Genomic DNA, 25,937 nt, shown 5'->3' with positions numbered 1-25,937 from the left:
TAGAAGTTATTTGCGTCCCTCCCCCACTCCAATATGTGTGTGCGTGTGCTTCAACACAGTACACAGTTTCGAATGACCCCAAGCCGAGATCTTTAATCTCTGAGGTACCACAGTGTTTAAGATTTGAACTCCAGCGCACACAGCGAGGATCCACCGTTACTAACACTCGCACCCCAACACAAATAAAAAGCTATTGCTAATTATATAATTCGTTGTCTAAAACTGACACCAACTTACTTTAAACAATCTATTCTCTCTCTACCTCCCCATCCACAACAAACAAGGCTGTTTTTGTTGCACTTCATAAACTATCGGACAAATTACCAGTTACGCTTCCGATTCTATCAGTCATTTCCGGTTCCGACAGCAACAAAACCTATTGACTGTGTTAAGAGCTGGAGGGTGAGTTGTCTTTTATGTGGCTGTTTGCGTTGAACAAGCAGCCAAATTTAAATTCGTTGGTATATGTAATTTTGTTTTATATATCCGTCACGTTTAAATGTATAGTTACACTATTGTTATATAATTTTAAGTGCAGAAAGATGGGTGTGGGACTTTTATGGAAACAATATCTTTAAAGTGCAGGGTAGGGCACTCACTGGTATTACTTTAGATTTTGGTTTCTATTTCTGATACTGTAACTCGTCTTTTGATGGGAGTTGTGACACTGGCTGCCTCACTCGACCAGCTTGAAGTAGCGTTGACGGCAGCTTGCATGATAATTATTTTGGGTCATTTGTACGTTAAATATGGTTTATAGCTGCAGGTGGAGGTGAATATGGGCTGTTATGAAAAGGTTAGAAAGATAACTATTTTTTCCTTGGGTGAAACATCAACCTTTAGTGTAAAATGAGCCTTTTGATTTGACAGTTGTATGCAAATTTCAGCAGTATGCTTTGTCCTAAGTTAAGTACAAAAGTAACTCATCGTGTGATATTCCCAGGACCAGTAGTAGACGCAGCCCAGGCTAGTGTTATGGAGTGGAAGGATGTCTTTGAAGTGGTCGTGGGAGTAGAGGGTTTATCTTATTTTGTGCTGTTAATTTAGAGGTAATATAGTGTTTGTTTTGCTTTTTATTATTTTCACCAGTATGCCCAGAGTCTAGAGATACTAATAGTAAGTTTGTATGGACATGGGCTTAATTGTATGGCTGTAGAAGAAGATCTCTTCAGGGTTAATAGGCTTTTTAGAACAGTTCTAATTTTGTCTGCAGTTACATTTCCAAAATTGGTATATTTGGTGATTCTTGGATTTGGTAAAATGCCCTGGATCAGATTGTCCTTAAACCTGCCAGAGGCATAAACTTTCTTGCCCACTTATATCCTCCCGGGTCTAGGACACATGCTCAACTAGCATATTTCCGAATCCCAAAACATTGAACACACACACACACACACACACACACACACACACACACACACAAAAGTGCTTGACATCGAAAAGCACTTATGTGTAGTTCAAAAAAAAAATCTACATTTCTGCAGAGGGGCTTTGCCCTCCCCCACGTGGGAGGATGTGCCCCCCACACCCCCCTACTTTATTATTCTCACTCCGATATCACACTGCAGTGGGGAAACGGGAATTTTCCTGTACCCGCAATGTAGTCTGATCTACGAAACAGGCACACATACATGGAAGCACTTGTCGATGTTGAGCGCTTTCCTGTATGTGTGTTCTATGTTTTGTGATTTGGACATGTGCTAGTCAAGCATGTGTCCGGATCCCATCCTCCCACAGATTTAAGTCTTACCATAATCTGGTTGCGTTGATCCTCAAAATTTCCACTCCATTGGTAATCAGTACCAACCTTCATTAGACAAATTTTATATAACTGTATGATGAATCCCACATTTTACTCTTGTCAGCTCCTTGGTTGAACCCGGTTATGCAGGTAGATACACTAATGATTTTAATGCCCATTTAGATAAATGTATTGACCTGCCAGTACCTTTCCAACCAAATACGTAGGTACATTCAAAAGTAAACATCCTGGTGGTCTGCCAGCATAAACAAACTGTATTCAACGGAAGGAAGAAACTTCAACTGTCTTGTTAGGACTGCACACTGTTAGAATGGTATTTATCACCTCAATAAGAAACTAAAGACAACTGTAAAAGCTGGCAAAACATCCCATGAATTAAGATTAGCAACTGAAGCAAAGGATAACTACAAGTCCTTCAGTTATATCGGCAAACTAAGAAATAACTTTCATTACTGTTCTCATCTTTGCTTTAGTAGTGCCTCCCACTCAAAGCCAAAATACATTGCGAACATTAGGTTAGCAAGTTCACAGCAAATTTATCCTCTGAAACTGCCGTCTTCGAGTCACTCCTCCTGTCCATTGTCATGAAGGAAGGTTCTTAAAAGTATTCGCAATGACCAAGAACACTTTCTCTATGGACTTGTTTAGTAAACAGTGTTAACTATTCATTTGTTGATCCCTTGAGATGTTCTTGAATCTTTACACACTGCTGTAGTAATGTTCATCCATATGTGTGGACCCATCACAGGCCCATCAGTCTTATTGGTCTTATCTGAAAATTTTGAGTATGCATCATCACCTGACTTCATAAGTCATAACATTAAAAATCTGATTAAGCTCAACCCACTGCAAATCGGCTTTATAAAGGGCAGGTTCTGCCGTTTGAATCTTACCGTCTTTAAAAAGGTTATGTAGGTGGTTGACTGTTGTTGCACTTTCAGCATAAGCTATCTTGATCTGGCTAAGGCATTTTATCCCATACCAAGATGGAATCGTTTAAAAGTAGTTGGCCAAAATTATAAATTCGTATGCGGCAAGATAGGTAGCCAACTGGCGCAGGGATAGAATGCACATTGTCTTGAGTGTGACTGATGTCTCTTCAGACAGAGAGAAGGTGACTAGTGGTGATGTGGGATCTGTATTAAGCCCCCTCCTGTTTGTCATCTATTTTTTGGATCTCTAAATTGACAGTGGTGATCTCTGGTTAACCAGATTTGCTGATAACTGCAAGCTACGTGTGGTTGTCTTATCCCCCTTGGTACATACAGGGGATATAAAAAGTTTACACACCCCTGTTAAAATCCCAGGTTTTTGTGATATAAAAAAATGAGACCACAATAAATCATTTCAAAACTTTTTCCACCTTTAATGTGACCTATAACCTGTACAATTCAATTGAAAAACAAATCTGTTGGGGGGGGGGTATAAAAAGCATATGAAAGCTGGTTGCATAAGTGGGCACACCCTTTAATACTTTGTTGAAGCACCTTTTGATTTAATTCCAGCATTCATTCTTCTTGGATAGCACACCTCCCATCAATTAAAGAGACTCTGATATACCCCAAATAAAATTCATCTGTCCCAGTAGGATTTTCCTGACATTTACTCAGTTGCCTGCTACAGCAAACGTCATGGTTCGCAGAGAGCTTACAAAGTATCAAAGGAATCTTGTTGAAAGGTATCAAAGATTCATAGGTTGGTATTAGGCTATCGGCCCTAGGGCCTATACAAGCCTAGCCATAACAATTCCCTAGATATTTCTTCCCACAATATTTACTTTCCCCCCTGTCTAGCAGGGCGATTGACGTGATCCCCGGGGTGAATTTCCTATCTGTCATCCAATCGTCAAGGTTCCTTTTGAAGAAGACCAAGGAGATGCTCTGCTTGACATGTATGGGCAGTCTGTTCCAGAGTATGGGAAGTCTCTGGGTCAGGAACCTATCACTCCAGCATGTTTTGTTCATTGTGATGACAAGGTTTAGATTCCTGGAGCGTGTGGCTCTGAGGGATTGGGATTTGTTTAAGTGGAGCATGTGCAACAGCTCAGGGTTTGACATGGCCTTGTATGTTAAGCAGAGATCACCTCTGAGTAGACGGTATGCCACAGAGTATAGCTGGAGTTTTTTTTAGATGGTCAACATAGGGTCTCTGCTTTACGCCTGTGATTCTTTTAGTGAGGTATTTCTGTGGCCTTTCCAGCTGTTGCAGATGTCTTGTGATGTACATACCAAACAGGGCGTTCTACTCTATAATGGGTCTAATGAGGGATGAGTACAGTGGGACAATGACCTCCTTTTTTCTGGATGAAAAACCCTTAGTGATGAGGTGTGCCAGATGGATCTCCTGACTGTTGTGGCGATGTAGTTATTGAAGGTGAGACCACTGTCCACCTGTGTCCCTAAGTCTCTCTTTGCACTTTCGGTGTTTAGTGTACTGCCACCTATGTGGTAATTCATGGCTACATGTTTTTTTCCCAAAGGGAATACTATACATTTCTTGGCATTAGGCTTGAGCCCATGGCTCTGGCACCAAGCATCCATTTCTGTAAGGCTCTTTTGTAGACTATCCACATCATTTGGGGATTCAGTAATGGCTCCCATTTTGTAGTCATCTGCGAACTTTGTTAGCCAGAGTCCCTTAGTGTTGGCCTGTACTTCAGAGAAGTAGATGCCAAACAAGAGTGGTCCCAGGAATGACCCCGAGGTACTCTACTTGTCACTTGTCTAGAGCTGGATTTGCAGTCGGCAACTTTTACAGGCTGGGTTCTGTCAGTAAGCCAGTTGACAATCCATCAAGTGACAGGGATTTATGCCCAGCTTAGTAAGTTTATCTATGATTCCAGAGTGGGGGATGGTGTTGAAGGCCTTGGAGAGGTCCAGATAGGCTGTGTGGACCACCTAACCATTGTCCACAGCTCTGGAGACTGATTTGAAGAAGTCAGTCAGGTTCAGGAGACAAGATTGTCCCTTCACGAAGCCAAACTGGGTGGGGTCCAGTGTTTAAAGGTTGCCAATGTCTTTGTTTATAAGTTCCATGATAATGCGTTCCATGCCCTTGCATATCAGGCTCATCAGACTGATGGGATGGTAGTTCCCGGGATCCAAGTTGGATCCCCCTTGTGGAGTGGGATAAGTGTAGCTGTGCACCACTCAGTGTGCACGAAGCCTGAGTTGAGGCTGTGATTAAACATGACACTTAGGTGAAGTGCCAGTTCATTTTGTAGTTCATGTAGTACACAGCCCGGGATGTCATCTGGTCCCATGGATGCTGTATTCTTAGCTTTGGAGAGTGCGGTTTCTACCTGTGTGGCCGTGATTACTGGAATATGGCAATCTTTTGGTATTGAGCTGGGCACTTTAGGGGGTGAAGTTGGCACTAAATCGATCTGCCAGGATATTGGCAATATCCTTGGGATCAGTATATTTAATGCCATTCTTTTGTAGCTCAGAGCATATCTGAGAATTGCCATTTAGATTCTTGACATAACTCTAGAGTGCCTTGTGGTTGTCTTTGGCAATTTTATTTTCGTAACTAGCTTTGGAGGATTTTATGAGGGATCTCAGCTTCTTACTGAAGCTGGTAAGGGAGTTTTTTGCATCCTGGAATTTTCCTCTTTTCTGCAACAGTTTCTTCCTTCTGTTGTATAGTTTGTTTATGGCAGGGGATCACCAGATTGGCTTCCTTTTTTTGGAGGAGAGCTTCTTGGTTCTATTTGGGATGGCACTGTTCATGCATGAGTGGATGTGCTCGTACAGTGCCTTAGTGTAGGATTCAGCAGTTGAACTTTCAGCTCTATTTGCATGGGTGTCATGAAGTTTGTCACTTCTGACTTGAGTAGCATGAAGTTGGCTTTAGAGAATTTTTTATGGAGGTTTCTTTACTGGGGGGTGGGGGTGGATGTCAAGGGTTATTTGCTTATGGTCAGACCTGACCAATGAGGGGGTGACCACTGATTTGGAGCATCTGTCTCCCATGTTGGTAATGATCAGGTCTAAGATATTGGAGCCCCTGGTGGGACTATGGGTTAGTTGATCCAGGGCATTGGAATTTATGAATTCCAAGAACCGTTGGGAAAAGGTGTTGGTACCCGAGTAGTTTTCCTAGTTTTATGGCAGGGTAGTTGAAATCACCCAGTATTAAGGTGTTTGGTGGTATCTTAATATTTTCCAGTATGTTTAGAAAGGTGTAGTGAGAATCTTGGGGCATGGTGGGGGATCTGTAGCAAGCTACAATTTGGATTGCAGTCTTACCTAGTGTTAGTTGCACCTGGAGAATTTCAGATGCGTTGTGTTGGGCAACAAGCCTAGAGATGTGAATATCCTTGGTGAATATGGACACTCCTCCACTTTTAGTGTTTTGGTCTTGATTTGGTGGCCGAAAAGTGTGGTAAGAGTTGTAGCCTGGTATTGCAGGGGTGCTCTCTGGAGCCTTAAACCAGGTCTCAGTTATTGCACAGATATCAATGTTCTCCATTTTTGGGAGTGCCTCGAGAGAGTGCATTTTGAGGTTTAGACTTGTAGCATTACCTTCAGATTTTGCATGCTTGTATCTGTTACAGTGGTGGTTTTGTCCTTTGAACCTTGCCTAAAAAAGGCACTATAGGGGTGGCAAGAGCTTTAGCCAGTAACCTGAATCCCGGGGGTGACAGATTCTGACCAGTCAGGAGAAGAGTACAAAAAGAATTTCCACAGCATTGGATATACCATGGAACACGGTGAAGATAGTCATCAAAAAGTAGAGAAAATATGGGACAACAGTGACGTTGCAAAGAATTGGATGTCCCTCCTAGACTGGCAAGACGAAAACTGGTCAGGGAGGCTGCCAAGAGAACTACAGGAACACTGAAGGAGCTGCAGAAATTTCGGGCAAGTTTTGTTTGTGTACTACATGTGACAAATCTCCCGTATTCTCCATATGTCTGGGCTATGGGGTAGGGTTGCAAGATGGAAGCCTTTTCTTACACAGAAAAACATCCAGGCCCAGCTAAAATTTGAAAAATAATACATCAAGTCTCCCAAAAGCATGTGGGAAAATGTGTTATAGTCTGATGAGACCAAGGTTGAACGTTTTGGTCACAATTTCAAAAGGTACGTTTGGTGCAAAAACAGCACTTTACATCACCAAAAGGCACCATCATCATGGTGAAGCGGTGGTGGCAGTATCATACTTTGAGATTGCTTTCCTTCATCTGGAACTGGGGCTTTAGTCAAGGTGGAGGGAATTAACAGTTTCAAATACCAGTTACCTCTAGCCCAAAACCTTCAGGCATTTTCTAGAAAGGTGAAGATGAAAAGGAATTTCAACTTTCAACACGATAATGACCCCCAATTATACATCCAAATCAACAAAAGAATGGCTTTACCAGAAGCAAATTAATGTTTTAGAATGGGCCAGCCAGAGCCCAGACCTAAATCCAGTAGAAAATCTGTGGGGTGACCTGAAGAGGGCTGTGCATGAGATGCCCTTACAATCTGACAGGTTTGGAGCGCTTTTGCAAGGAAGAGTGGGCAAATATTGCCAAGTCAAGATGTGCCATGCTGATAGACTCCTACCCAAGAAGACTTTATGCTGTAATTAAATCAAAAGGTGCTTCAACAAAGTATTAGTTTAAGGGTGTGCACACTTATGCAACCAGCTTACTGTATGTTTTTTATTTTTTATATTTTTTCCCCTAACAGATTTGTTTGTTTTTCAATTGAATTGTACAGGTTATAGGTCACGTTAAAGGTGGGGAAAAGGTTTGAAATAATATATCGTGGTCTCATTTTTTATATCACAAAAACCTGGCATTTTAACAGGGGTGTGTAAACTTTTTTTTTTATCCACAGTATACTCTTCAAAAAAAAAAACTAAAGTCAGTTCCAGGTGCTTATAAAAGGGTTTGTACTGGACACCAAGAAATTCAGCATTATCCCCTTTGGGAAGGAGAAACACTGTGCATCAGAAACATTCCATTACCATATGAATCCAAGGTCTAGCCCCTTGTTTGATAGCTGTCTCCTTTGATCATCATATTGTGACTGTAGTTAGGAAATCTTTCTACACTTCACAACTAATTGCCATAGGCATCTTGTAAAGAGCCAGGGAGGTAATTGTCCCCCTATAGTCTGCCCCAGCTGACTGTTGTACCCTTTGGCATGAGTCTGGCCAGACACATTAAAAAAGAAAAAGAAAAAAAAAAACATTGACCGATAAAGAGGATGATCTCTGCTGTCAAAAATCTTTGCTACCAGGAGAGACTGGAATCCTTGCCCTTGTATTCTGTGTCCTATAGGCTCCCTTGTCTTAGAGATGGTTATTCTCAATCTCCTTTTCCTAAACAAATCAAATTGTGCAGTCAGTACCAGAACCATAGAATTTCACCTTCATCAAAGACTAAATAAAACTAGGTGGAGAGAGAGAGAGAGAGATTCCTCACCAAGTGCCTTCCTTTGCTGTGGAACAGACTCTCCCTGCATATCAAGTAGTGTAAATCCTCTGATCCTTCAAGAATTGCTTGTACAGATAGATGGGTGCCCTAAATGTTGCTCTTGGATTTGGAGATGCTACCCTTCTTGCAAAAAATGGTAGCGCTGAGAGTGGGTGTTGGCAAGGCTTTTGGTCAAACTTACCTTGTGTATTCTATGGTCCTGTATGGTTAGAAGAAAGATCTGACACTTTTTAGTAGTTTTCACTTAAATATGTTTAAAATGGTGCTTTAACTGTTTACAATGAAAGAAAGAAGGAATAGGTAAAACTCTATAATATTTAGTGCTGATATTATACTGAAATAAAGGTTTTGAATTTGTCAAGTTTGTGGAGGTTTGTTCAAAAGTAACATTCTAGTAAGAACATTCTTTTTTTGGACACTTAAAATGAGACAGCACTACATATTTTAAACCATAAGTGACAAATCCGGAATTGTTTTTATTATAAAAATCTCCCAGAGTTTCATGTATTCCTTTTGGTATCAAACATGCAGACATTTTGTGATGATGATTCAGGATTACCAGGCTTCACCTTCATGTGTTTTATGTATGTATGTGTATATGTTGGTTGTGCAGTATTTACATTTTAGATTTCACAGTGAAAAAAATGTTAATGTGACAAAGGGTGACAAAATCACCAAAAGCATGTGCAGCCTCCCTTTGCTTTGTATCACTTGTATTAGCAGTATTTTTTGTTACTATGGTATTTTGGTATTTGAATGATAGGAGTTTAACACAGTAAGTTACATATAATGTTTGGAAGATGTAAAATTATTATTTTGAACGTGTGGTTAAAAAAAAGATGCTTAAAAAGGATGTCAACTAAGCACTATCTGCAGAGTGCTGAGGAATGGACAGTTTTTATACAAATATGACCATAATTTATAGTCAGACTGCAGGACATAAAAAGCAGTGTATTGCAAAGAAGGTGGGTAAAAGTCATTATGATATTGTACTAGGTTTAGGTACCACATAATGTAGTTTCTCCATCTGTTTGGTGTCTTCATGTTTAACATTCTTTGTAGAGCTGTTGCTCATATTTTATAGAGAAAAGTGTGCTGTAGGCAGTATGGCAAGAGATCCCATTTATTGTACTGCATTTTGATAAATCCTGTGTACCCCCACATCTGCCTTTATCCATGTCATGCTAAATGTAGGCCTCAGTGCACTTTGACAGCACCTAACTGAGGTTTATCATGTGCAAAGGGGGTGTTGTGGTTCTAAAATTTGTCTTAGGTCATAATGAGGAGAGAGAATAGATTATGTAGTAGCTTGAAATAGGCAAACAGTCCAAATGCCATTGCAGTTTTTTTGTTTTACGAATGGTTCAAATTGTTTGTTTAGAAGAAAATGATGCAAATTAATTTATTTTATTTGTCAAACATTTTCTGGTAATAGTAGTAGTCTCTTTCCATTTATGTAAACTATTTCATTCCATTTTTTAAGATAAAGCATATTTGTAAATGTGACATTCTTTAATATGCAGGAAGTCCTTTGTTGTTTTTAATGTAAAGCTGAAGCTTTAGCCTTGCCACGTATATTGTCCCTCCTGGGATTAGTCAGTCTTGGGAATTCCAGTGTAGTGTTCCAAGAGTTTTTGTTTATTGACTCATTATGCGGATTTCTGGGATTACCAGGGAATTGTCATTCTGATATAATGCAGTGCTTGGATAGATGTAAGCTAAAATCATTTCCTGGGATTTGCTTTTCCAAATTAACTTTCCATTATTTGTAAGCTTCTGTGTCCCAATCTTTTGTCATTGATGTTGTGGATGGTAATTGTATTGGGAGTGGAAGACTATCTGACAGGTAAAGTGTGTTGTTGTTCCTTTTCAGCCTTATAAATTACTTGTGTTACTTGTTTTAATTCAAGAAGTCCTCTGTTTGATGCATTGCATATGTTTCAAAGGTTCATCGGTAAGTACTAGACTAGCTGCCCTTGCGGGCCATTTCAAATCTAGCCGGTTTCTCGTTTTGTGCTCGAAATAACCTATCTCGTTTGGCTATGGATTGGCCCTATCCATCCCATGGTCAGTAATCAATTTATATATATATGCACATACACACACACAGTGTGTGTGTGTGTGTATATATATGTATGCATGTATATATAATTGTGTGTGTGTATGCCTATCCATGTGTGTGTGTGTGTGTATGTGTGTGTGTATATATATATATATATATATATATATATATATATATATATATATATATATATATATATGTATACACACAGACATACATTTTTAAAGAGATTAACTAGGATCATACCTTAGATAATTTGAGGAGAACCTATGTATGGGTTAAAGCATTTAAGAGCCACCTCTTTCCATTAGTAGTAAAGGGGTCAGTCCTATGGTAAATTTTCAGTTTCCTTAAGTTTCACTTGGATATGGATAGTGGTGAAATTTGTTTTATGTGGATGAGAAGTTTATTCTAGAGAAGACCGCCTTTTTTGTGTTACTTAAAAGGATAAACATGGTATGCGGTTAAAAATACCTCTGGTAATTGCCTTAAAGTATAAATGCACTTTTTTCAGCTAGTTTTATAAATGTACCACTGATTCACTTTTTCTTTCATTATTCCTTTTTCTTTGATAGTGAAAAAGCACCCTGTAGTTCAAGTATGATTTTTCTCAGTAAATGTTATCATGGTTTTCAGTTTGTAAATCAGAGGGTATGCACATAATAATGAGGAGGAGGAGGAGTTAATGGTAAGAAAGTAGAATATGTTCAAAGAACATCCGGAATTCGGCATGATGAATAGATGATTTTGAAAACTTTGATTATATTGTTTAAAAAATACTGATGTAAAGCAAAATCCTGTATGAGATCTCTGGAATGTAGCAATTTATAGTCTTAAATGTGTTTATATTTATTTTCAAAGTAAGTACTGGTTTTATTTCTGTTTCTTAAGCTAAATGTATCATTTGTATGCATTTTTTTTCCTATTCTAGAACCCTTGGCACTGCTGAAAACCACAGTCCGTACCCCCAAGTCCCTCAGGATGTTATGAACCAGACTACAGTTCATGTCCACCGAATCACCAACACTGCTGTTGACTAGGCAGTGTTGCCCTACTGAAATGTCATCATCAGCAGTTATGTCTGTGATAGAAGAGCCTCAAGGGTGGCATTTGGGTAGCAGTCTGGGAATGTGAGGCAACAAGAGTGTGGTGGCAAGGGTCTGGCAGGGCATAGCACCAGTCAGCTGAAAGGTGACCACTACCCATTTTCATGTTGGAAGTAGGGCGTACAGTGAAAACTGCATCTTCTTCCCAGGAGCATACATGTTCCTGATCTTGTACCTTTAGTGCACAGGTAGTTCCCAGCTTGGAGACATGTAGGTATGGTCACTTTAGAGTCCCTTTCCGGGAGGCTAGCCAGACAGTCTAGTGGATTAGGTCACAACCTCTGTCAGCAGAGGTGGCTGCCTGGGGTAGGGACACAAAGCACCATCATGGCTCTCTGAACGGTGACCCCCCTCTCTACCACTCTCACCTCTGTGCTGGGGATACCTAGCATGAGGGACCAAAAAGGCTCAAGTTCAATTGGGGGAAGCTCAGTGGCTGGTAGACACAGAGCACAAACAAAAAAAAAATCCAATGCCCTTTCTGAAATTGGTGGCCATTTGAGAAAACATAATGATTGCAATCAACAAATTCTGACAATAATTCATGTTGCAAGCTTTTTATTTTAGAAAATGTAATATATTTCAAGTTCTTATATGCTGCCTACTTTAAGTTAACAGTTTTGTTGTTTACAGTGTCCCTAATAATTTTTGGTTCTGCCCATGATTCTGGCAGTAAGAGGCTGGGATCAAAGAGTGAAGTGGAGTTTGAATTGACCAGCAACTTTAAAAACTGTTACACTTTGCAGTACTGCACTTTTTAAATGCTTAGTAAATTGAGGCAGTTTATAAAATTAGAACTGGATCTCCAGTAATAACCAGTTGTTATGTGGTAAGTGAGTTTATTGACATTCATTGAATATACAATAAATTGATTACATTTGGGGACCCAGTTGTAATAGTTTATATTTCAGGCATACTTGTACTTGGGTAATGCCTTGAATTATTTGCTAAACTAAAAAGAGCAATTTTAGTGCAGCCTCGAAAGGCAGAATAGGTGGAACTCTTGGATTAGAAATGTGACCAACAAGATCATAAGTCAAATTGTTAGGAGGTCAATGTTACCAACGAATGCCTCATACTCTGCTTCTGTTCTTGAAGGTAAATTTAAAGGATGTTTTGCACACTTGTGGTGGTAGGGTGATTCTTTTTTTTTTAAAACAAGTTTATTGTTTTTAACATACAAGAAAATATCATAACAATTTTATACAAGTGATTAAAATAGATATGATTATAGTATTCAACAAAACAACCAAAGTATTTACAAAGACATCCACTACAATCAGATCAATTGATTTAAAACTAAAATACCATGTTATTGAAGTTAAGATTTAACAAGTTTTGTAAATTATCCCATACAATATAATAAGACGTTTTTCTAGTAGTTCTTAACTTCACTGTATTCAATTCCGTATGGCACACTATATTCATAACATTTTTAAATTCATTAAACGAAGGAGGTGTATCTGAAATCCAATTTCTAGTTATTATTTTTCTAGCCACTGCTAGGATAGACCATAACAAGGGAAGCTTAACCTTTTTAACACTTTGAGGTACAGGTGTGTTAAATAATATAAGAGATTTAGAAATAATAAAATTATCTGTAAAAAGAGCCTGCAAAAATTCATTAATTGACTTCCAATATTCTTTCAATTTTATACAGTCATAAAACATATGAGCCCAGTCTGCATTAATTTCTACATTACATCTTTTACATAGATTATCTTTATTATTTATTTTATTCATCATCAAAGGTGTATAAAAGGATCTATGTAAAAATTTCCATGTAAAAAGTCTCCAGATAATGGAAGACGTAGTTTTATAGGCAGATTCCAATATATATTGTTTATCTTGTTGATTTGGTGGATCACCATTAATGGAAATGAAATAATTCCAGTAGGTATCTACACTGTAAAAAGTTTCTTGTCTGATAATTTTATGTATGTATGAAAGCTTACCTTTATCAGAAACTTTATGTTGTAAATTTAATATCAAGTAATCAATCAATGTTGGAACAGATTCTTTAACTGTTATAGACATTAGATCTATTTTATCAATGAGATGTTGTCTAAAGGTCTGAACCTCTAACCAACAAGTTTCTTCTAGATCAAATTCTTGTTTTAAGAAATCTAGATTTTTAACTTTATTATCAGATATCAACTGATACCAGTACTTTTAGATCATTATCTGTAGTTAAATGAGTTCCTTCAGAAGTGGATGACAAAAGCATACCCCGAGTATACATTATAGGGAATAAAATAAAATTCCATTATTTATATTTAGGATGCATGAATATAAAGTTACGATAGCTAACAATAATGTTTAATGGGTAACTAACTATATGTTTAGGTGTAATAGGTGAAGTGCAAAATTCTTTTAGTAACCATAACATGGAATTATTTACAATCATATTTTTATGTGTTAAGGAAATTTTCATGAAGTGAATACTAATTATCTCCCAGTAATCTTTCCATTTTGCAACATATGACTGATCGATTAATAAAGTAATAACTTTTATAATAGAAGAGATAGTATATAAATTGAAACCTGGAAAAGAAATACCCCCTTGAGACCAACTATTAGTATGTTTCTTTAAAGTAATCCTAGGTCTATTAGGTGCCCGTAGGAAATTTAACATTAGTGTATTCAATTTTTTGATAATTATTTTTGTAGGTGGAAGTATTATTGATTGTATTAAGTATAATATGTTGGGGAATATTATCATTTTAATAATTGTAAGTCTCTCTTCCATAGTAAAAAACATATTATTCCAGGTATTAAAGAGATTTTGTATATTAAGAAGACAGGTATTATAATTATTATGTATAATAGATTTAATATCCTTAGATAATATTATATCTAAATAAGTTATCTGACCTGAATTGGGTACATATTTAGTAAAATCATTAATGAGAACATTTTTTCGTGTATATATAGGTAATATTTTAGTTTTTTCTTCATTGAATATTAAACCAGAAATACTTTTAAAATTTATCATTTTATCAAACAGAGACTGCATAGAAGAATTAGATCCTGCTGATGTAATTAGAACATCATCTGCAAAGAGTTGAATTTTAGATGATGTATTTTCATCTATTTCAAATCCCTCTATGTCACTACTGTTTCTGATCAAATTAGCCCAAGGCTCCATTATTAAAGTGAATAATAGTGGAGAGAGTGGACACCCTTGCTTTGTACCTTTAAAAATTGGTATTTTTTGTGAGACATATGTTCCTATCTTAATATAAGCCAATGTTCCTTTGTATAAATGCTCAATTAGATTTACAAATGCTTCTGAGAAGTTTATGCATTTCAGTAAGGTAAACAAGTAGTCCCAACTTACTGAATCAAATGCTGAGCTTATATCAAGACTAATAAGAGTTAAATCTTTCTTTTTCCTATTTGCAAAATCAATTAATGTTAGAGTTATTTTTATCAAAAATATTTCTATTTACAATGAAGCCTGTCTGATCTACATCTATAATACCAGGGATGATTGTTTTCAATCTATCAGCAAAAATACTCATAAACATTTTATAATCAACATTAAGTAGTGAGATGGGCCGATATGAAGTACATCTAGTTGGTTCTTTATTAGGTTTTAAGATTGGCGAAATAAATGTATATTGCCAAGATGGAGGGGTTATTAGCTCATTTTGGGCCAAAATAAAAACCTTATGTATTAATGAGTATGTACTTTTAGGAAGGATTTTATATATCTCTGGTATAATACCATCATTACCTGGTGCTTTATTTGATTTAAGCTTGTTTATTTGTGTAACAACCTCTGTATATGAAATACTTTTATCCAAAAGTTTAATCTGTTGTTTATTAAGTTTTTTATTCATGTTTGTGATTATAAATTCCCTTATTTTATCTTTAGGTTCCATGTTAACGCTATTATGATTAATTTTGTGAAAGTGATTTCTAAATTCATCTAGTATTTCTGGTAAACTAGAAACATTCTTCTTTTTCCTTAGAGAAAAGATTTCTTTGATATGATTTTGCTTATTCAGCCTTTTTGTTTTATTTTTAAGTCTATGTAAGTATTTGGGGCTTATTGAGTAAGACAAAAACTTGTATTTCTCTAAAGTTATTTTAACTTTAAATGAGAAATACAAATAAATTTTAACTCATAGTTTATTTCTTCAATGATTTTCTTATCCATAATATTTTCTTTATTATTATGTTTATAAGAATCTAGTTTACTTTGAATATCTAACAATTCCTTATCCCAAGATTTCCTTTTATTATTATACCATCTGATACTTTGTCCATATAGATATGATTTTAAAGCATCCCAAACATAAACAATGGAGACTTCAGGAGTATTATTTATATCTAGAAAATGTTGTACTTCTGAAAGTATATATTCTTTATAGTCTTTTAATTGAGTTAAGTATGCTGGTATCCTTTTGATCTGAACATTGTAAGTATTTTTTATCAAACTCAAAAACAATTGAATTATGATCAGATATAGGACATGAAATGATTTTAGAGTTAATTCTGTTACCATCTGGTTAGAAATAAAGACTCTATCTATTTTTGAATAAGTTTTGTATCTGTTAGAAAAAAATGTATATGGTAATGATTTTGAATCTATCTGATTATTAATATCATTTAAATGATAAGAATTAGCAAAATCCTTTAAATGTTTTGCATTAGATGTAATTTTCCTTTTTCCTATAGTGGTAGTGTCATTTTCATGTAGTATACAATTAAAGTCACCAGCTAAAATAATATCTCCTATAGAGAATGATATGATCTTATCAAGATGGTATTTCACTGTATTAATACCAATTCCAGGTATCCATTATATATTGATTAATGTATAAGTCTTCCCATTAATTTGTATTGTAACCATACAAAACATTCCTTTATCATCTTGATAAGACTTAATAGTTTTAGGAATGGGCATACTTTTATTCCATAAAATAGCCACTCCTCTTTTTTTCTGAGTGTGCTCCGAACTAACCAATACTGTATATTTGTTTGTGGCTAGTTTATCAATATCTTTTTTCAAGAGATGTGTTTCTTGTAGAAAGACTAAGTTGGCCTTATGTAAATTAATGTATCTTATTAGGCTTGCCCTTTTGCATGGATTATTCAATCCATTAATGTTTAAAGAAATTCCTTTTAGAGAAGTCATTTGGCAATTTTAAAACATAGAAAACTTGTGATTAAAATAACAATTAACAAAATAAGTAATGTTATATCTCCTCCTTTAAGTGTACCTTTAGATATAGCTGTATTTATTGAGTTTCTTATGGGATTTTGTATAAGATTTAATTTTGTTTGTAGTGACAATGAGCTTATACAGTGTATTGTGGATGTCAAAACTATATACATACAACAGTAAACAAGAGAAAATAATGTAAGGATTAAATCTTGCACCCAGCCTGGAGTTAAAAACTCCAACTTAGAGTAGTACATACTACTCAAGTTAACCCCCTACCCTAAGCAGCAGTACCTCAGCTACCACCTTATCAATTTAATACTTATTATATTTAACTTAAATTAACAACTTTCAATTAGATTATCTGGTAAGACAAAACTACACATTTGATAAGACAGCATCATATATACTAAGAGAAACTCTTTTTTTAAAAAAAAAAAAAAAACTATTCATACTACTATATACATCTATTTAATATAATACATTAATATTCAAATAGCATTCAAATAAACTTGATATTAGGAACCAAGAAGAGAGAAAGAAACAAAAGACGTGAGAGAGGAAGAGAAAGCGGAAAAAAAAAAAAAAAAAAAGGAAGGGCATATCTACACATTAATTTATTCAAAGTTTGTAAAAATAAGTTCTAATGTTCAATTAGATCAATAACTTTGGCTAATATGGTTCATACATTACATATATTAAGATGCATTTATACTCTGTCATGTAAATGCAGTTAACAGCTTCCAAAAGACTTTAAATTACTTGTATCAGAGCTTTTTTCTCATACATATTATTGTCAGTATAATAAAATATTATATTTATAGGTATTGCTATAAATCATACTGCATAGTTAAGCAAGTTCTCAAAAACACTTGCTTTATTGTGAAGAAAGCCATCTGTAGTTTGTATATCTAAACTGCTGCTTTAAAATATGGCAGATGACAGCTTCTTCCAGAATAGAGTCATAAAGTTATTTATGCTTGTCAATCATTTAAATCAAATGAAACATAGCAGTGTATATATTTAAATCATAAGTTTTTTACATACATTAATATGCTGCAGTCAAGTAAACTTTCAAAAACACTTGTATAAATGTTCACTTTCTATGCCTTCTAAAAAATCACATTTGCTTACTATGAGAAACTGCATCATTTAAAATCATTATAACTTACGCATTTTATAAATGATAACATAAATAACTAAGTAATTATATGAAATAACTCACATTTAAATGATAAAGAGTTCATTTTCCATCGCAGAGTCGCATATGCAGCAGTTCTACTTCCTGGTTGAGTGTTCTTCATGAATCTGCGATGTGTCAGTGTGAATTCTGGGGTCAAAGTTCAAATTGACTGTTTTCAGCTTCTCTGCGTGAGTTCTGAGTCTTGAAGCTTTTAAAACAACTCGAGGACACTGTTCACGAGGTAACCCACATCCCAAATTGTCTCCCTTCAGATTTTGGCGGGAATTTTGTTAAAAACAAGTGACTGACATTCATCTAACAGTATAAGTGAAGCTAAGCATAGCAAAACCTTCACGAAGCATTTTACAAGTTATTACAGCCTCAATGAAAGTGAAACTAAGCCCTAAGTTATTAATATGTGATAGAACAGATTATTTTTGCCCCAATTCAATTTTTATGCAAATCTTATTATTTACTATACCTGCATGATCAAAAAAATGTCAATATATTAATATGAAAGAGAATAAAGAGAAAGGAGAAAGTAGGAAATAAGAGAGAGCAAAGCAAAGATAAAAAAATGTAAAAGGAAGCTATAAAAAGTATTTACAGTGGAATATTATTTGCTGTTTATATTAATAAAGATGGAAATAAAACATACTATTTACTATTATTTAGTTCTAATTATTATTAATTAAAGCATGACATATTATTTGTGAATAAGCATAAGCAATATAATCATGAAAGTATAATTAGCAATAACATTTAAACAGCATATAAACTTTTTACAAAGAATAAATAAATTATCATTCCATTTATCATATTCTCATCACATTTCTCTCCCTGCCCTCCCCCACCACTTACCCACTGCATAATCTAAGTAGAATGTTATTGTTTAAAAAAAAAAATAAAAAAAGAAGAGAAGAGAGTGAAAGAAAAAAAAGAAAGTATCAAGTTACTGACCTTAATTCTCTTTGTCAGAAAGAGAAACATATTGAATGATAGCTTGTTATTAGTTCCTCAGATATCTTGACTGAATATGAGACAAAACAGCTCTTTGTATACAGAAAATAACTTTGATTAAATCTTTTTCAGAATATTTGTGGCTTTCTGAAAATGCAGAAACTATATTTAAAAAGATTAATAATGAAGAAAATTAAAGTGAGAGAGAGAGAAAAAAACAAAAACAAAAAAAAGAACATGTCACTTGTTTTTTAGTCTCTTCTTCTTCTCTGGTGTCTTCAACGAAGTTTCAGTTGCCAACCTCTTTAATGAAGGACTAGCCCATTCCATTTCCTCTATTTTATCCAGAATCTTATTTTTTTTGATAAACAGCAATGCAGAGTCTAAGTCATCAAAAATTTTAGGACCATCAGGAAGGAAGATTTTTAGCTTGGCAGGAAACAGAAGGTAGGTTTTAAACTGTGCTTGTTTAAGCTCCTTTATTAATGGCAGAAAGACTTTTCTTTTAGTTATTACCAAGGAAGAATAGTCATTATCAAAACGCACAGTTGTCTCATTAACTTTAACAGGAGCTTTAGCCCAAGCAGATTTAAGAACCATCTCTTTATCAGAAGATGATAGAAGTCTAACTATAACTGATCTAGGATACTTTTTGTTAGTTAGTATTAGCTATACATCTATGGGCTCTTTCGATACCAAAGGAGAATGCTTCTGGTAAGTCTAAAGTTTTAGGGAGCCATGCTGTTAAAAAAAGAAGTAATATTGTTACCTTCAATATTTTCTGGCAGTCCAAAAATCCTAATGTTATTGCGCCTAGATCTATTTTCCAGGTCATCAAGTTTTGTTTGTAGATGTGTATTTTGTTTCAGCAAAAACTCAGTGTTGATTTCCTCTTCTTGGATTCTATTTTCCATGTCATTTACAGCCTCTTCTATGCCTGTAATCTGGATCTTCTGTTGCTGCAAGTCTATATGTAACAAGTCTATTTGTTTAGTAATTTTTTCTATGAAGGTATCAATTTTAGTATCCAGTTTATCCATCTTGGCAGTAAGTTGCTGGATTGTAGTTATCAGAGACTGAAGTTCTTTCTTGATGCTGGAGTCTTGAGAAATTGTCTTACTGGAACTCATTTCACACAGAGAAACTGACAGGAAAATTTCCAAAGTGATTTCTGACAGGAATATTGTTAAAATTTCCTTTCTTTTTTAGATATAGTTCAAGAAATATACAAAACAAACATATTTAGAAAGAAAATTACTTCATAAATTAATTTTTTAAGTAATTAATTCCTGTCAGTGTAGTGAAATTGGTGGAGCTGAAGAAATCTGCTGCTATCCTGTGTTCATCCTTGGCCACGCCCCGTGGTAGGGTGATTCTTGATAGACATTTCACAGTTTAGGTAGCTGGATCACCCACTGAATGGCAATATTTGAGTTTGTCTAAATTTTCTTTTTTGTTGGTGGAGTGGGGTCAATTTCTGGGCAGTCTGGCTGAAAGTTTTGGTTATTACTGTGTAGCTGTGTCTGGGTTAAGGCATTTCATAGTTATTCTGTAAGCTGCAGTTTCTTATTTGACCACAGCCTAGAGATCAGAAGGAAGTTTTGACTGGAAGCCACTGTTAAATTAATATAGATGAACTACAACGGTCTAAAAGCTAGTATAACGTGCTACCTTGAATTCACTTTTGTGTAAGAAGCTGTGACCTTCAGGCTCAGCTGTCCTACAAGAGATGTTTTTATTTGTTTGGAACATTGCTGCTTTTGGTTCCCTGCAAACTGATTTTTATTTTGCACTGTGAGGTGGAAGTAGGATTCTCTTCTGTTGTGCCAAGACTAGTTTTAGTATGAAATTCTGTAGTGAGTCTGATAATATCATATTGCTTTACTTGACTAAATTTAAATAATTTCTTTTTACAAAATTAAGCATTGGCAACAACCTGATGAGGTTGTGCTATGCATACATGGTGTGACCAGATTAAGGTTTCTACTGCCAGGCATTTATTCCATAAGCACTGCAGTAGTCAAGGTACAGTAAATTGCACTGGTAAATTTCTATGCACAGATTCAGGACAGTTGTTAGTGAATTTTTAAAACTCCATGTGTGTTGGTTTGCACCCCTTAGTCCTCCTCCCCCAAGCCAGATACATCTTCAGTGTTTTTTAGTAACCCTTGGACCTCCTTCCCCAAGCCAAATACATCTTCTCAGTGTTTTTTAAAAACTTTCTTTATTGTTTATAAACCTTTAGTGATTTTTTTACCAAGTTTTGCATGTTTTACGTTGTATTAGCTTTACGTTTTTTGCTATTATTTATTCATTTTCAGTTTGATGACCGGGGAGGTCCACTGGGCTCAAGGAGCCCGTTTTCAGTGGAGGCCCGGGGAAAAAAAACTCTGTGATACATAGTAGAAACAGTACCAGTTAAGCAAATTGTAAAACTAAGCAAAGTATAACAGCAAAATAGAATAATATACAATGCATACTTGCATGTTTACAGATTAGAGAACAAGTAGTACAGAGTTAAAATTGTACAGAGGTTGTGAATCATCTGTGAGTGGCATAAAAGTAACATTTGTAAGATGGCAGTAAATAAGATTAATTCCCTAAAGGGTAAAGGTGGAAGGTACCTTTTGTGCAATTAATGTATTCATGCTAGAGTGCAATTGCATTTCCAGTTATAGGAGAGCTAAGAATGGAGCTGGATTTTAAAGTGTTCAGAGAAGGAGGGAGTGAATTCCATTTTTTGGCTAAGGAGAAGGATAGGAGAAGCTGACTAGCGGGACAATTTGGTTTGTATACAGAAATTAGATTTTGGTGGGCAGATCTTAGAGTTCTGTGTGGGGTGTATAATGGTAAGATGTTTGTTAGTGCTGGGTATTTAGATGGTTTAAAAAAAAAAGCTTGTGGGCTGTAGAGAGTTGGAGGTAGTTAAGGTAGTTGGGGGTTCTAGCCAATGCAGCAGGTGGAGAGGTATACAGTGGTGGGTGGAGTATTTGGATTTGGTGGCGAATTTTGAGGTTTTGTTGTAAGAGATTTCCAGTTTAGAAGAGAGAGAGGAAGATAGGTTGGTTAATAGGGGAGCACCATGCAATAGTGATTGTAGTAAGTAGGTAGTGGTGAGGGTCTGTCTTGTAGAAGGGGAGAGAAGGTGGGAGTTTCTGTACAGCATGCCAAGTTTCTGATGTGTTTTCTTAATATTTAGCTGAATATGGGTATCGAATTTTAGGTGTTCATCAATAGTAACCCCAAGAAGTTTAGCAAAAGGAACAACTTCTAGTTGGCATGGCTGATAATGTTGAAAGAGGTTTTGTCAAGGTGGAGCAGTTTTGAGGGAGAGAATAGTAGAATTTTAGATTTGTTGGCATTTGGAGAGAGGTGATTTTGAAGCATCCAGTTTTCAGTAGTTGAGAAGGCAGTTTGAGTTTTTGTTTGGAGCTCGGGGAGGTTAGAAGCAGAGCAGACTAAAGTTGAGTCATCTGCATATTGTATTATCTTGGTGTTAGGAATGGCTGCATGGAAATCATTAATAAAGTTATTAAGGAGCATTGGGTCGAGTATGGATCCCTGGGGTACTCCGATTGGGATAGGAAGGAAGGCTGAGGTGCCAGTTTTCCATTTCACAGCCTGAGATCTGTCGGAGAGGTAGCTGCTGAACCAGGTAAGGGTGTTTTGTGAGTGATTAAGATTAGAAAGGTAGTTTAGAAGGTGGGTATGGGAGGCTGTGTCAAAAGCCTTGGAGAGGGCAAGGAGGACTGTGGTTACAAGTTCTCCAGAGTCACAGGCATGGTTTACTATGTCTATGAAAGAGAGAAGAGCAGTTATTGTGCTATGGCCAGGACATAATCCGTGTTGTGTTGGGGTGAGGAGTTGGTTATTGGTAAGGAAAGGCATGAGCTGTAGGTGGATGCATTTCTCAAGAATTTTGGGAATAGGGGAGAGAATGGCTATGGGTCGGAAGTTAGAGATGTTATTTTTGCCTCCTTGGAGGGGTAGGATAAAGGCTGCATGCCAGAGTTTGGGGACATATGATTCCTGTATGGATCTATTAATGAGAGTGCTAATGGGAATGGCGATACCGTATGCTGCAAGTTTTAGAAAGAGTGAGGGGATGTTGTCAGGGGCATTGGAGCATGGCTTAAGCTTAGAGAGATGTTTTTTTATATATGAGGTGGAGATGGGTTTGAGATGAAATATGGGAGGAGTGTTAGAGATGGAAGGTTGGGGAGATGGTTTGAGTTGGGGGGAGGAGTTGTTTGGGAAGGTCTTGGTGAGTTCTGCTATAGAGTTAGTAAAGAAGGAGTTGAATAGAGTAGCTATTTATGGGTCAGATTTACTAGTGTCAGGGCAAGGATTGTTTTTGGTACCTGGGTTGAGAAGAGAATTGATGGAGTTCCAGAATTGTTTGGGGTTCTTGGAATGATTAGACTGGAGTTTGGTATAGTATGATTTTATATCCTGTATAATTTGTTTTTTTGGCTAAGTTGCGGAGTTGTTTATATTTAAGAAGGGTGTCAGGGTGCTTATTGTGATGGTAAAGTTTCCAGGTCTTGTCCTTTTTGTTGCATAAGTATTTTGGTATCTTTAGTAAGCCATGGGGCAGAATTGGGTTTTATACATTTTGTTCTTGGAGGGGCTTGGGAGTTTAGGGTATCTAAGAAGGTTGAGTTGAGGAATTCAATGGCATTGTCTAGAGGAAGAGTTTTTAGATTCTCCAGTTCTCTCAAACTAATAAACTGGGACAAAGTTGTGGGGTTAAAGTTTGTGAGGTTTTGTGTATGGATATATTGGTGTAGGTGAGGAGTGGAGGGGGTTGCTCTATGGATGAAGGCTGGGAAGTGATCACTAATGGCGTCTGGTAAGGTGCCAGTGTGGTAAATTTTATTTGGGTGAGAGACTAGGATCAAGTCAGGTACGGAGCCCGGGGGGTTATTTTATTGGGTCTGGTAATGGCATTTGTAAGTTGAGTGAAAATGAATAGATTGATCGATATGGAGGGATTATTGGTATTAATTTTGTTCCAGTCAATGATTACATCTCCTAGTATGTATGTCTCAAGCTTAATGTTAATTGAGGCCCATAGAATAATTTCTTCAAGTGTAGTCGTATTGTTTCCAGCGGGGATGTATAGGGCCATAACACAAATGCTTTTATGGTTACTTATTTTGAGTATTCCTATCGTTAGTTCAGCGTTGTTGAACTGAGGAATAGGATTTTGGTAGGGAGTGATGGAGAGTAGGCTAGAGTAGATTAAGGCTATTCCTCCTCCTTTCCTATTTTGGCCGTCATATCTGAGAGCTTGAAACCCGTGGTAGGATTTCAGAGTCGGAAATGTTGTGTTTTAGCCATGTCTCAGATACAGCTACTATGTCAGGTAGGGTATGGTATAGCCAGACATGGACGTGGACTATTTTGTTTTTTAGACTCTGGGTATTGATGGTTAGGAGTGTGAGATATTTAGGGTTGGTAATGTTGGTTGTGGCAGGGGGAGTTGGATTGTTGATGGTATTGGGTCCAGGGTTGGGGTGTATGTCTCCTGCTAAGCATAGGCAGTCAAACAGGAATGGGAGCAAGGGTTTGGGTTTGCTCCTTAAGTTTTATGGGAAGTGCAATATTGCTCTGTGTGTGTGATATTTTATTGAGGAGGGTAGAAGTTTTAGTTTGAAGCAGTGAAGTGGGTTTGGTTGAACTAGAGAGTAGGATATAGTGTGAAAGTGAGATCTGGTAGGGTGAGGGTGGGTGTTGGGGGTGGTGGTGGGGGATAGGAAAGAAGGGGGGAGTTTGTACGAGGAATAAGAGGTAGCATGGCATAGAGGAATTAGAAGAAGTAAGCTGAGGGAGCGGATGAGAAGGGTTTGAAACAGTGGAGAAAGTGTGGTGTGAGTTCGGTATAAATGAAGCAGTTGGAAGTTGGGTATAAAGGAAGTAGTTTGTTAGGGGGACTGTGAGAGTGTGGGGGACTGTGAGAGTGTAAGAGGGAGGAGTATAGAAGTGAATATAGGACCTTATGGTTTGGGATGGGGGAGGGGGTGATTAAGTCTTGGAGGATGGGGAGGGGATAATGAGATGTGACTGGATTGGCTGAGAGAAAGGGGAGGGGACTATTGGCTAGAATAAGTGTAGGAGTAGTGGGGGCGGGTGGAAATTGGGAGCAGGGTAGGGGAGCGGAGTGAGCCCGTAGGGCAAATGGAGCGGGTAGAGCGAAAGTAGAAGAAAGACCAGCCAGCTAGCTAGCAAGGAACAATGAGTAAGCAGGGAGCCAGTTAGAAGGTAAGGAAGGGACCCGGGATAGGGGATGGGGTCTTTATGTATTTAGATTAAAAAATAAGCAAGAAGTTCACTGGGGGTAAGGAACCACTCACCAGGGTGTCCTTATAGTGACAGGGCTGTAGGCTAACTGTGGTTTGGCTGGGACTATGTAATTCACTAGAAATAGACAGGAATGTTAACATTGGTTATGGGGTCAGAGAGGGAGTATGCTACCACCTAGTGGCCAGCCTAAGAGCAAACTACAGGATAAGGACGGGCAGATAAGGGAGTAGGAAAAGGGCCAGGAGAATAAAGTGGTTATATGGCTGTATTAGGCTGCTAGAGAGCATATGCTTGATGAAGTATAACAGTATAATGACAAAGCAATACAGGGACTTTAGTTTATAACACAGGGTTACATACACTTAATAAATTCTAGATAAGGCTGAAGTGGATAGGAAGCACTGCAGAATCTCCTTTAGGTGGCTCAATTCAGAGGCTGGAAGCCTGGAGTTTAGTTGAATAGAGGGAGACTCCAGGGGTAACACGGCTGTAGCGAGACTTAATAAATCCTAGATGTAGGCTGAAGTGGATAGGAAGCACAGCAGGATCTCCTTTAGGTGGTTCAATTCAGAGACTGGAGTTTAGTTGAGTAGAGCGAGACACCAGGGGTAGCATGGCTGTAGCGAGCAACGAACGAAGCCAGCAGCCTAGGGCCGTACAGGGGTGGAAGGGATAAGAAAGGACTTTTAAAAATCTATCTTTTCTGTACTTTATGTACTAATACTTAAAGTAAAAGGTGTATCTTTTTTAATAAAAGTTGTATCACAGTGGCTTTATATGTTTGTATTTGGTCTGTGAACACCTCTTAATTTTCAGAATAACTGTCAGTGAATATATGAAATCGGTTGCTGTTACTTTATTTATGGATAACCAGTGATATGTGATAAAATACTTTTTAAATGGATTGTTTAGTCTTTCTGTAGTCCTGATTGTTTCCATGCAAAAGTGTGCTTAC

At 36.9% G+C, this 25,937-nt stretch overlaps 1 protein-coding gene across 2 annotated transcripts in view; it reads left to right on the top strand.

Moving 5' to 3' along the window:
- Positions 1 to 323: 323 nt before the first annotated feature.
- Positions 324 to 25,937, top strand: part of TUT7 (terminal uridylyl transferase 7) — a 3,176,298-nt gene continuing 3,150,684 nt past the window's right edge. For both annotated transcript variants that reach the window (XM_044064191.1, XM_044064190.1), the window contains exon 1: positions 324 to 402. The gene's annotated coding sequence lies outside the window, so the exon portion shown is untranslated. The remainder of the gene's footprint in view (positions 403 to 25,937) is intronic.

Source organism: Protopterus annectens, chromosome 2.part2, assembly GCF_019279795.1.
Source record: "Protopterus annectens isolate FY-2018-M chromosome 2.part2, PAN1.0, whole genome shotgun sequence".
Classification (NCBI taxonomy): Eukaryota; Metazoa; Chordata; order Ceratodontiformes; family Protopteridae; genus Protopterus; species Protopterus annectens.
The sequence above is the reverse complement of the archived record's forward strand: the minus strand, read 5'-3'. Positions and strand labels throughout refer to the sequence as shown.